This window comes from Lagenorhynchus albirostris, chromosome 6 (assembly GCF_949774975.1).
Source record: "Lagenorhynchus albirostris chromosome 6, mLagAlb1.1, whole genome shotgun sequence".
Classification (NCBI taxonomy): Eukaryota; Metazoa; Chordata; class Mammalia; order Artiodactyla; family Delphinidae; genus Lagenorhynchus; species Lagenorhynchus albirostris.
The window spans coordinates 29,268,552-29,279,433 of record NC_083100.1 but is presented as its reverse complement, the minus strand read 5'-3'; the positions used below and the strand labels follow the sequence as shown (position 1 = coordinate 29,279,433).

At 41.4% G+C, this 10,882-nt stretch overlaps 1 non-coding gene across 1 annotated transcript; it reads left to right on the top strand.

Moving 5' to 3' along the window:
- Positions 1-1,296: 1,296 nt before the first annotated feature.
- LOC132522532 (U6 spliceosomal RNA) lies at positions 1,297-1,403 on the top strand. Its single transcript, XR_009541272.1, has one exon. It is a non-coding gene; the product is annotated as a U6 spliceosomal RNA (small nuclear RNA).
- The last annotated feature ends 9,479 nt before the right edge of the window (positions 1,404-10,882 follow it).

Genomic DNA, 10,882 nt, shown 5'->3' with positions numbered 1-10,882 from the left:
TTTTAGCCCACAGATTTCCACCTCAGACGTTTACATGACACCACTAAATAATAAATATGTGCATGTCTTATCTCCCCCACTTGACTGCAAGATAAGGGCAGGAGTTGAGCCTGTTTAATATTTATATCCTCCATAGGGTTGCCCCGTGCAGGGCTTTGCACCAAATAGCCACTCAGCAACTATTTGTTGAATGAATGCATAAATGAATGTTAAATAATCTGCCTCCAGATTTTCCTTTTGTTTCAAATTGTCTTCTCCATCTGACACATGTGAGTGCCTTCCGTGTCCCTTTCATGGGTATTTCAGATGCCCTCAACCACTTCTTGTGTTCTGGACAGCTTTTTCTAATCACTGTGGAAACAGACTGGGGGCCAAAAATAGAACCTCCTTGACAACTTCCCAGAGGACTTCCATCTCCGATTCCTGAGGTGGCAATACCAACTCTGTTAGAGTAGAATGGGAGTTTCATGACTGCCACAGTCTTGGTTGTTTTGCCACTGTCTGCTGTTTAAAAGTGATAAAAGTTTTCCCTACATGGTGCTTAATACAAACTGCAATCACCCTTGGAAGGTGGGGTTTGGCACAGATAGAGGAAATGTCATCAAGTACATGAATATCCCAGTTTCTCTTAAGGATGTTTAAAGGTGCTCCGAAAAGAGACAGATTTTCTTTGTCTTTACCTCCCTCTCTTCCTCCCTCCTCCACTCCTGCCTCCTTTCTTGTTCTCTGTCTTTCTCTTTTTCCTTCTTTCCCTCTCTGGTTTATGGCAGGGTCAGTGACTCATCCATGTTTTCAAGCCAGCACATATATGACAAGACAAGAATGTGTATAAGCACATGCTCCGCCATGCTGCTGAGCCCTTTGGATTAAACTGGGGGAAATCCACAGCCATTGCCACTGCTTCAATCTAGAATTATCACTAGTCCATGTACACTGGCACCTAGGTTCCCAGCATTGTGCTATGAGGAATTAGATAAGAGACCGGCTCCTTCTCCAGGGACGCTATAAGACAGTAGGAAGATGGGACAGATACAGAGCTAAGGGAACATCTAAGTGTTAAGTGGTTGATAATAAAATCTACATAGACACTTAGTAGTTATAATTTCCATTTACAAAGTGTTTCCCCTGTGCCAGGCACCATGCTAAGGATGTCATCAATCCTAACTACAACCCACAAGTGCACAGGTGTGGGGAGACGGTGTGTCCAGCCTCTGCTACTAGCCATAGGACTTCTGAGCATTGATGATCCTCTCTTTGTTTCCATTTCCTCATCTATGAAATAAGAATCATCAGGGAGTGCTTGCTTCGGCAGCACATATACTAAAGTTGGAACGATACGGAGGAGATTAGCATGGCCCCTGCACAAGGATGACACGCAAATTCGTGACGTGTTCCATGTTTTTTCCTTGTATGTACCAGTGAATTTTTACATTTTTAACAAATTAAAAAGTCAAGTAATCTTTGAGATGCTGGCTTATTTTCACTCCAGTATATTAGCCTTTTCCCATATGTCTATAAATTCAAAGATTCAGTATTAAATTAAAAATCTTTTTTTATTCAGAAAAAAAAAGAATCATCATGGAGAAACTTACCTTATAGAGTTGATATTAAATGAGAAAATGTAAGTATCGTGCTTGAAACAGTGCCTGATGTGGAGTCAATGGCCTATGAATATTAGGTTTTATGACCCTGAGGTTCTGAGAGGTTAAATAACTTGCCAGCATTCACTCAATAAATTTATATCAGGATGAGAATTCAAACTCAAACCTGACTGATCCCAAGACCCGCAGATCTTAACCACTCCAGCATAATGGTAGTTCAGAGAGCAGTAAATCATTATGGATTGGTGTGAAAAGGGGGAAGATTTACAGAGAATGTGAGAGCATCTGAAGGATGGAGAAGAAATTATTGTAAAACAAATAGAGACTCTTGGCTTTGATGGAGGAAGATCTCTTAAGTTAACAAAATGTCCCTCTTTACCAAATCCCACCTCTGGGTTTTCTTTCTTGCTAGCCAGACTCACCCTCCTTCCACTGAAGAAGACATAGCAGCTGAAATACCCACCACTAAAGATGCTCTGAAGGTCAAAAACGTTCCCTGCCCCTCCATGAATCTCTATAGTACCCTGGGTCTTGGTTTCTTTGACTCTATTTTACTTAAAAAATTTTTTTCCGATTATATGCATATATATTCATTGAAGTATAATTGATTTACAATATTGTGTTAGTTTCAGGTGTATATCATAGCGATTTTTTTTTCAGATTTCTTTTGCTCTATTTTAGATTTTACTTGTTAATGTGCATGTGACTTTAAGAAAGAAAATTGACGTGCTAGCACTTAATTATGTAAATACTTTATTTAAGTTAGAACAGTATTTATCAGTGTGGAAGGAAGGGTGTACTACCTCTATTCTTCTTGGGATAACTGGGATCCTTTCAAAGTTAAGGGAATAGAGTGACTGTATGTACATGTCTATGTGTATCAATTTCTATATCTATATATCTGAATCTATATGTATATTGAAATATTATGGTAGTTTGGGAAGCACTCTTTAGCATCATGAGTTACAGGAGACTAGTTAGCAGGAGTTTAATCTTTGTAGTTCACCGAGTGTCTAATTATAGTTCACATTTCTAATCTTAGGCTCACCTACAATGATGGGCTCCCTCTCCTTTTCCTTCTCTATCCTCAAGTTCTGGAGTCTTTAACAGACTGTGTGGGAGAGGATGACTGGTAATACATAGAGGACTAGGGACATGGTGAAGGGGAGGCGAGGGAAGAAGGCATGAGCAAGGTCAAGGGACCATGGGAGAGAGAGTGCAGGCATGGGGCAGGCTATGGGTAGGCACTTGGTGCACCTGGAGCAGGGCAGAGGACAGCCACTCCTGTGAGCTCAGGGGCGCCTAAATAGACTTGGGAAGCCACTCCCCAAAGCACGTTATTCCCTGGTTCTGCATGGAGAATGTTATTTGCATCTGAGACAGAGAAGCGACTAAACCTGTTTGGGATTCCCAGTCTGTGTTGGATACTTTTTTGTTGTTCCCTCTCCAATTACCAGCCGTCAGCTGGATTCCACCAATAAGGAAGCCCGGGTCATCAAGACCAACCTAAATGGACCCCTCTAACCCATTGACCATAAGGCCATGTGGCCCCTCCTGCTATGGCAAGGGGCGCAGGTCTAAGTGAAATGTGCACTATGCGTTTCTCCCTCCTCACCAGCACAATCTTAGACCTCTAGAACATTTTCCTACCTTGCAAAATGGCCCTGAAGTACATTTGACAATCTTGTAGTGATTACCTTTTATTTCTGATCTCTGTTATGCCTTTGTTCAAGGTTTCATCATCTCTCACCTGCACCACTGCAATAAACACCTTATTAATCTTTATGTCTTCCCCTCTACTTTGTAACTGATGCTAGAATTGTCTTTCTCAATCACACATCTACAATCATCATTGTCACCGGCTTTTTTGGGTATGCTTTGACTTCTTTTTTCCCTCCAATGAAATGTAATATGGAATGTTACATAAAACATTGAAGCAGACCTGCCCTGTGGAAGTGGGTTTGGGTGCAGGCAGAGTCCTTGCACGCTCAGCCTGTCTCATCACGTCTTTTGCCCCCTTAGCCTTGACCAGTCCCGGTCCTCTCAGTGGCATCCATCCACAGGATCCTTTAGAATACATTTGGAGCACAAGCATCCTAAAGCATATGGCCCAGCTTCTCCAGCTTCCTCCTGAGTTCTCCTTCTGTGTAGCTTCAACTCCAGAGCACTTACCGTGCTCTCCACCTTTGCACAGGCTGCCTCTTCTGTCTGGAATTCTCTCCTCTTCTCTATCCAATGATCTCCTCTGATGCTTTGAGAAGGAGCACAGATGTCACCTCCTCTTAGAACCATCCGCAACATCCCTGGGGAGAGTTGGTCACCCTCTGTGCCCGTGGCTCTCCCTGCCCATCTCTAATTTACCATTTGCTACATTGTTTTACAAAGTTTTTTATTTTTATTTTTTTTTGGCTGCATTGGGTCTTCGTTGCTGCGCATGGGCTTTCTCTAGTTGTGGCTAGCAGGGCTACTCTCTTCATTGCGGTGCATGGGCTTCTCATTGCGGTGGCTTCTCTCGCTGCGGAGCACAGGCTCTAGGCGTGTGGGCTTCAGTAGTTGTGGCGCTCGGGTTCATGTTGCTCTGCATCATGTGGGATCTTCCCGATCAGGGATCAAACCTGTGTCCCCTGCACTGGCAGGTGGATCCTTAACCACTGCGCCACCAGGGAAGTCCTTACAATTTTTAATTTGCATCTGTATCATCCCTCACTCAGCTATCGGAAAGGCCGTGTCTTATAGTGTATGTTCCCTCATGTCTGTTCCTGTCTCCTAGGCCAGTGCTTGTCCTTGGCAGGTTGTAAATGATCATCATTGATTAACTGGGAAAAATTAGTGCACTGAGCCCAAGTCAGAATCAAAGAGTATCTTGAGTCACTGATAGTTTAGCAAATTTGGTGAAAATCAGTGAACGTTTTCTTCATTCTTTGTGGAGTAAACTAACATTGTGGTTTTGTCCTTTAAACTACATTGAGACAAAATGGACTTTTTTAGGGTATATTTTCAGTCAAGATGTCCTGAGTCAAATGAAACGGAAGAAAATGGTTTCCTAGCCTTTCTGGGAAATGATCCTACTTCTCCTTCAAGGTTCAACTCATACATTATCTTCTCCCTGGGGCTTTTGTTGGCTTCTCATTCCCATGTTTGTCTCTTTTATTTAACTCTTCTAATGACGATTGGCTCTACTGTAGAATCCATTCTTTAATTCCTTACCCTGGACTCAATCAGTATTTTGAGTTGAAATATGTTGATCCAGGGTAGCAAAAGCTGGGTCTTGTGGTTTTTTTTCACTCTGTCTTCTCTGTTAAGCAACAAAGGACTTGAATCTCCAAGGACTTTTTTTTCAGCCTCAGACAAAAAAAAAAAAAAAAAAAAATTCAGAGGAAGAAGGCTTGCTGGAACATGTGCCATTTGTTAATTTGAGCACGTGGGTCTTCCTTAGAAGTCTTGCAGGAAGGTAAAGATTACTATCCAAAAAAAGGAAGATTACTTAGCATTTCCCACATTTCAAGGATGTAGCAGAATTTAATGAAGGGCAAAAGATGTCTTTATTGGGAGAGTCCAATAATGGACATCATTAGGTGTGCAAAAGAAAGCACCAGGTGAGATGAGCCAGGTGGTCTGTAACAAGAATGCTCAGTTTTCTCTGCAGAGTACTGGGAGCTGGAAGAGAAGGAGAGTTGGATAATGGGAATCTTGATAGGGATGGCGTGCCCCAGCGATTTGGGGGCAGGCCGAGCCCCAAGACAAGAAAGTGCTGGTAAAAATTTCCCCTGGGTGGATGGCTGAGGCACTGCAAGTACACTATCCTCTTGCATTCAATATTCAGTTGTTTATTCCCACGAGAGGCTAGTCCCTCTTCATTCTTTCCAAACAATCGGATAAGTCTGTTGAGCACAATGGCTTTTATGTTGGTGGTGTATTTTGGAAGAAATGAAGACGAAGGTGGTTGCACATAGCATGGGAAGAGGAGAGTAGTCACAGGAGAAGGACAAGTGAGCAGGGATCAAGAATTCAGACGGGGCTTCCCTGGTGGCGCAGTGGTTAAGAATCTGCCTGCCCTATCAGGGGACACGGGTCCAATCCCTGGTCCGGGAAGATCCCACATGCCGCGGAGCAAGTAAGCCCGTGCACCACAACTACTGAAGGCGTGTGCCACAACTACTGAGCCTGTGCTCTAGAGCCCGCGAGCCACAACTACGGAAGGCCGTGTGCTGCAGCTACTGAAGCCTGCGCACCTAGAGCCCGTGCTCTACAACAGGAGAAGCCACCGCAATGAGAAGCCTGCACACAACAACGAAGAGTAGTCCCCGCTCATTGCAATTAGAGAAAGCCCACACGCAGCAACGAAGACCCAACTCAGCCAAAAATATATAAATAAAATAAATTAAACAAAAAAAAAGAATTCAGAAGAAGCAGGAAGTCTGGGCAAGAGGTAACTAGGATGTCAACAGACCTCTGGGGGATAACATGGAATCTTGAGGAGTGTGCTGTACATCTCCCAGTTCATGGATTGGAGACTCCAACCTTTTAATTTGGTTATTAAAGGAAAGGGCTCCTGTTTCCTTTTGCGCTACAAAAGGAATGTATAGCAGAAGAGTGTGGGTGATTTCTTACTAGCAGGAGATGCTTCTCCCCACTAGTAGGGCTATTTTAGGACCCCTCTAAGACCCAGGCATCTTGATTTTAGAGGGCTCCTGTCACATTTGTCACATTAAATACAACACAGTATTTTGTTGTATAAATGTGAAATCATCTTTGTAAACTTGCTTTTGATATTATTATATATTCTTGATATAATTATTAATTTCCATTTTAGAGTGTTTTATTTTGGACCCAACACATTTTTTAAGAGCAGATTTTAAACATTTTCCTGTACCTCTGCAAGGCTTGTAAGCCTTTAGCCCTGTGCTTAATATAGCTAATAGATAAAATGTTCATACATGAAAGTAAGCTCTTTCTTGAAGACGTAAAGCCAATTCCCAAAGAAACATTATCAGCTTCCCCTGACAAACACAGATATTTAACTCACACGCACAAACGACTTAGACCCTGATTTTCCAAATTGGATTTCAGTAGGTTAATTAAAACAGCATAGAAATAATTTTTAGTGTAGGTCTTTATCTATAAGCCTTTTGGTTATCAATTAGGGTCTTGTTTCTAATTAAAAAATAAAACAAAACAATGCACACAGTAAGTAATACATGAAAACCTTCAAAGTAAACCTCAAGGCCTGATAAGAACTCTAATTTTTTTTAAAGCATTTTCGTGTCAAGAGACTATTCAAAGTACAGGTTTTATAGATATTTTCCTTTTAAAGAGAGTTCTCTTAGCTAGTCAGATGCCGGGTGGTGTTGCCTTTAATTTTATCTGGCCAAGCTTCCCTCCATCTGTTTTCCCATAATGCTCTCATTCTCTCCTCCAGATGTTTGGCACAGCGTCTCAACTTGATGTCTATTTCTTTTCGTTCTCCTTCACCTCACATGAACCTTCCAAATCATAATTCTTTAGAAATAGACACAGGAGTTTTATTTCAAATCACCATTTTTACTTAAGGAGTCCCATCTCCAAGGTCAGTGGACGTCAAAACAATTTCTCATTGTAGAATTTCTTGGCTGTGTATATTTTTTAAAAAGGAAAAAAAAAAAAAAAAGAAAAAGAGAAAGAAAGGGAAGGAAACAGAAACACAAGATTATTAAGCAATATCCTCATGTTCACATAAGCCAGGGACTCAGGAATAAGAATTAAACATCAAGAATTCTGCTTTTGATTCTTTTTTAACATTTGATTTACTGAAAACTGAAGCTATTCTATCAGTCACTCTGCAGCTTCAACTTTGATCAATGCCTCTATTCAATAGGGGGTCAAATACCTGAAGGGAAATAAAAGAATTCTCTGGAACATATGGCAGGGAAAGGATCATTTGTGTGTGCTTGCTGAAAAGACAAATGATTCTCGTTCCCTGCTCTCTCACTGTGGCCGTGTTCTCTGCCGTTCAGCTGATCATAGACAATCTTGGGCTCCAGCTAATCTGCTGCTTTTCAAAGCAAACTAAATGGAAATAAAGGTTTAAATATCTGGAAACGAAATCATGATTTAAGAAAGAAAATGTCTAGCAGTATGAAAAAATTTTTCCTGACAAAGTGTACAGCATGTTAGGAAAATTCTTTTCTGAGACCACCTGCTGATATTCTATTTTATAACTGGAGAGAATACAGCCTTATGGCCAAAACTTAGATAGAACTATAGCTTTTTGAAGAGAAAGAAAAAAAGATACCCTAACCCTCATTAAGAAAGTAAGTGGTTTTCGTGGAGCAAACAGATCTACAAAATAGAAAAGCTCTCCTTCCTGCCATTTGAAAAACAGTTTCTCCTTAAGGTCTCATGTTTACCCTTTGTTCTCCCACCTTTACTGCCAAGATCTGGGTCGGCATTATCAGCTTACGCTGCACCTGGGCCATGGCCTCAGCTCAAAACTCCCTGCTTCTAGGCTCACCCCAATCCCATCCATCCATCCTACTGGAACTCCTTCCAAGGAGAACCCTGCATTTGTTTAGGAGAGATATCTCACAAGGTATTGGGGAAGAAGACAAACACCAGGGACCCACCCAAGGGCATGGGTGGAACTTCCATGAGAAAGACAAATAAGAGCAGCTTCTTGCCTGTGTCAGAAAGAAAGGGACTAGAAAACAAAAACCTGGGAATGGGAAACAGAAGGAACGGGCCCAGGTGATGGCAGAAGGAAGAAATCTCTCTCCTTGACATAATCTTTCCCCTTGACCCCGCATTCATCTTTGGAAAGAAGTTACCAAGTTCATACAATACTTGAAGGTGGTGGATTTTTGTGGAAACCTAGGATGGAGCTGTGTATCCCATCTACATGGATATGTATGGCACAGGGGCATGGAGATGTTAGGAAGTAAACATAAGAAAGCCTGGACAATGTGGGGAGGGCTTTTTAACAGTCTCAGGTTGTGGCACTGGGCTTCTCAAAGCTCTCAGGGCGTGGGTAAGCTGGCTGAGTTTTAGGTTAGACCGTGAATGGTTCACATGACCTGCGGAGTTGACTTTGCACTTGGCAGCCTGACATTCCAGTCCTGGGTGATCTTACCTCGACTGACTGCATTCCAGCCTCCTTTTCCCAGATCTACTTTCAATTTAGCCCAACTGTGCTGGTCATCTTTCCATGAACGTGAATATTAAATTCCAGTAGTACCATCAGTTACTGCCTGAGTGATGGCGGGGATATTATTTAGCATTTCAGAATTTCACTCTATTTATCTGGAAGTTATCTGGGAATAATCTCATAAGGTTTTCCAGGAATTAAATGGGTTAATGCATTAAAAAAAATCTGTAACCTGCTTCTCACACTGTACACTCAATGAGCTTCATCTCCAACCCCTTTTATCTCTTGTGAATTTTTGCTTCTACTGGTCCTTTTACCTGATTTGCTCTCCCCTGCCAAGTTCGAAGTCTACCTACTTTGAAATACTACCATACTTTATCACATCTGGCCTAATCCTCTTGTAGATTGTAAACATCCCAAGAACATGTATCTTTATATCCCTTGTAGCATCTAAAGAGTTTGCAAATAGTGTATGCTCCGTATTTATTGAATAAATTCTCTATTATTTTTTACCAAAACGCTCTACATGCTTTTCAATCATAAACATTTAAATTTATTCCATTAAAGTCTCAAAAATCAGGTGGAATTTCTCTACTAAATATTTCTCAGTTTCCAAGGATCACATCTTAAACAGCAAGACATATTCCCTTGAAGATGTCTATCACTGCCTAGGTCATCACCAGTACAATGTTTGGACACAAATCAAGTCAATAACATGAGATTCAATAGAACTTATTTCAAGCTTCACACTAATGAAGGAAGGAAGGAAAATAAAAATCACTTGGAAAAGAGCTGCCAAACACTGGACAGTCTGCTAATGTAAAAAAATGAGATGTTTCTTTTCACCATCCCTAAATGATTGAGATGGCAGGTGTGCCTGTTTGATGTTGTTGCTTCTGTTTTCGGTGGAGGAGTAAACTTTGCCTGTAGCCAGTTAATCATCTGAGCCTTTTGGAAAACTTAACTGAGAGGCCATTACTTGCTTTGCTTCCTTCTTCCTCCGCATCTCCACAGCATATCAGCAATCACAGTGACGCATCACTCTGCTGGTAATTCATACGGTATATTCTGAACCACAGATCATGGCTGTTTTAGACCTGCCAGATGTTCCTGGTCTCTTGCTGCAATTAAGTTCCAACATAGCCCAATTTGAAAGAGATGGAGAAACCACAGTTCTAATTAAGAATATTCATGAGTTTGTATCTTGGAAAACCAGAAATCACATAATGTCCCAGAGTGGACAAGATCCTTTCCTTTGAGAAGAGAGGAAAAAAATGCAAATTAAAATAAGTCACCAGATATGCACTATGGGAAGCTCTGAAGTGAAACATGAGGTGTGGGATTGAATGAACTATTAAACCCTCAGCCAAACCTGCTTTAATAAGAATTTAAAGGGCTAGGTCAGGGCTCCAAGTGCTGCCCATACATTATCATCTAAAAGGCTTAAAAAAGGAATTCACCCTTGCCTGGGTCCATCACAGCACTAGTCTAGATCAAGAGAAAGAAACAGTGTTGTGGTTGGCATCCTCACGTCCACACAGGAGTCACCTCTAGACAGTTGCTATGGTAACCACAAATGTGTTCTTCTTCGACATTTAAAATGAGAACTCAAAGCATCCTCAGCTGGACTTGGAACAGGGGTCATGTGTAGCATGTTCAAAGTAGGCTTAGCCAACCAAATTAGGCGATGCTGAGGCTTTCCACTGTACCTACGATAAGTTATCAGATGTTCCTGATAGCATCTTCAGAAGAAATATAGAAAATGTTCTTCATTATAATACTCACCTGAAGTGGTAGGGTTCACACTTTGTGAGCCATTTACTGTTGAGCCCATTGTGATCCCTGGAGTTAGAACCCTTGAAAAGCTGTGGAACACAGTATAGCGTGTTAAAGGATCAGGATTCAGTTTCTCTCATTAACTAGCTGTGAGACTTGGGCAAATCACTGAAACTTTCTGGGTAACAATTTCCTTATCTAATGAAGAAAAAGTTTCAAGAGGCCATTTTAGGGTTAAAAGGGGACTTAGAGGCAATGTGTTCCCTCCTACCATGGACATCTGTTGTTTTGGACTTCTAAACTCCATTTCCCCTTTATTGTGTAGCTGACCCTTGGCTTTCCTTTGGAAATCAATCTTCCTTCACTCTTGGGCTATATATGTACT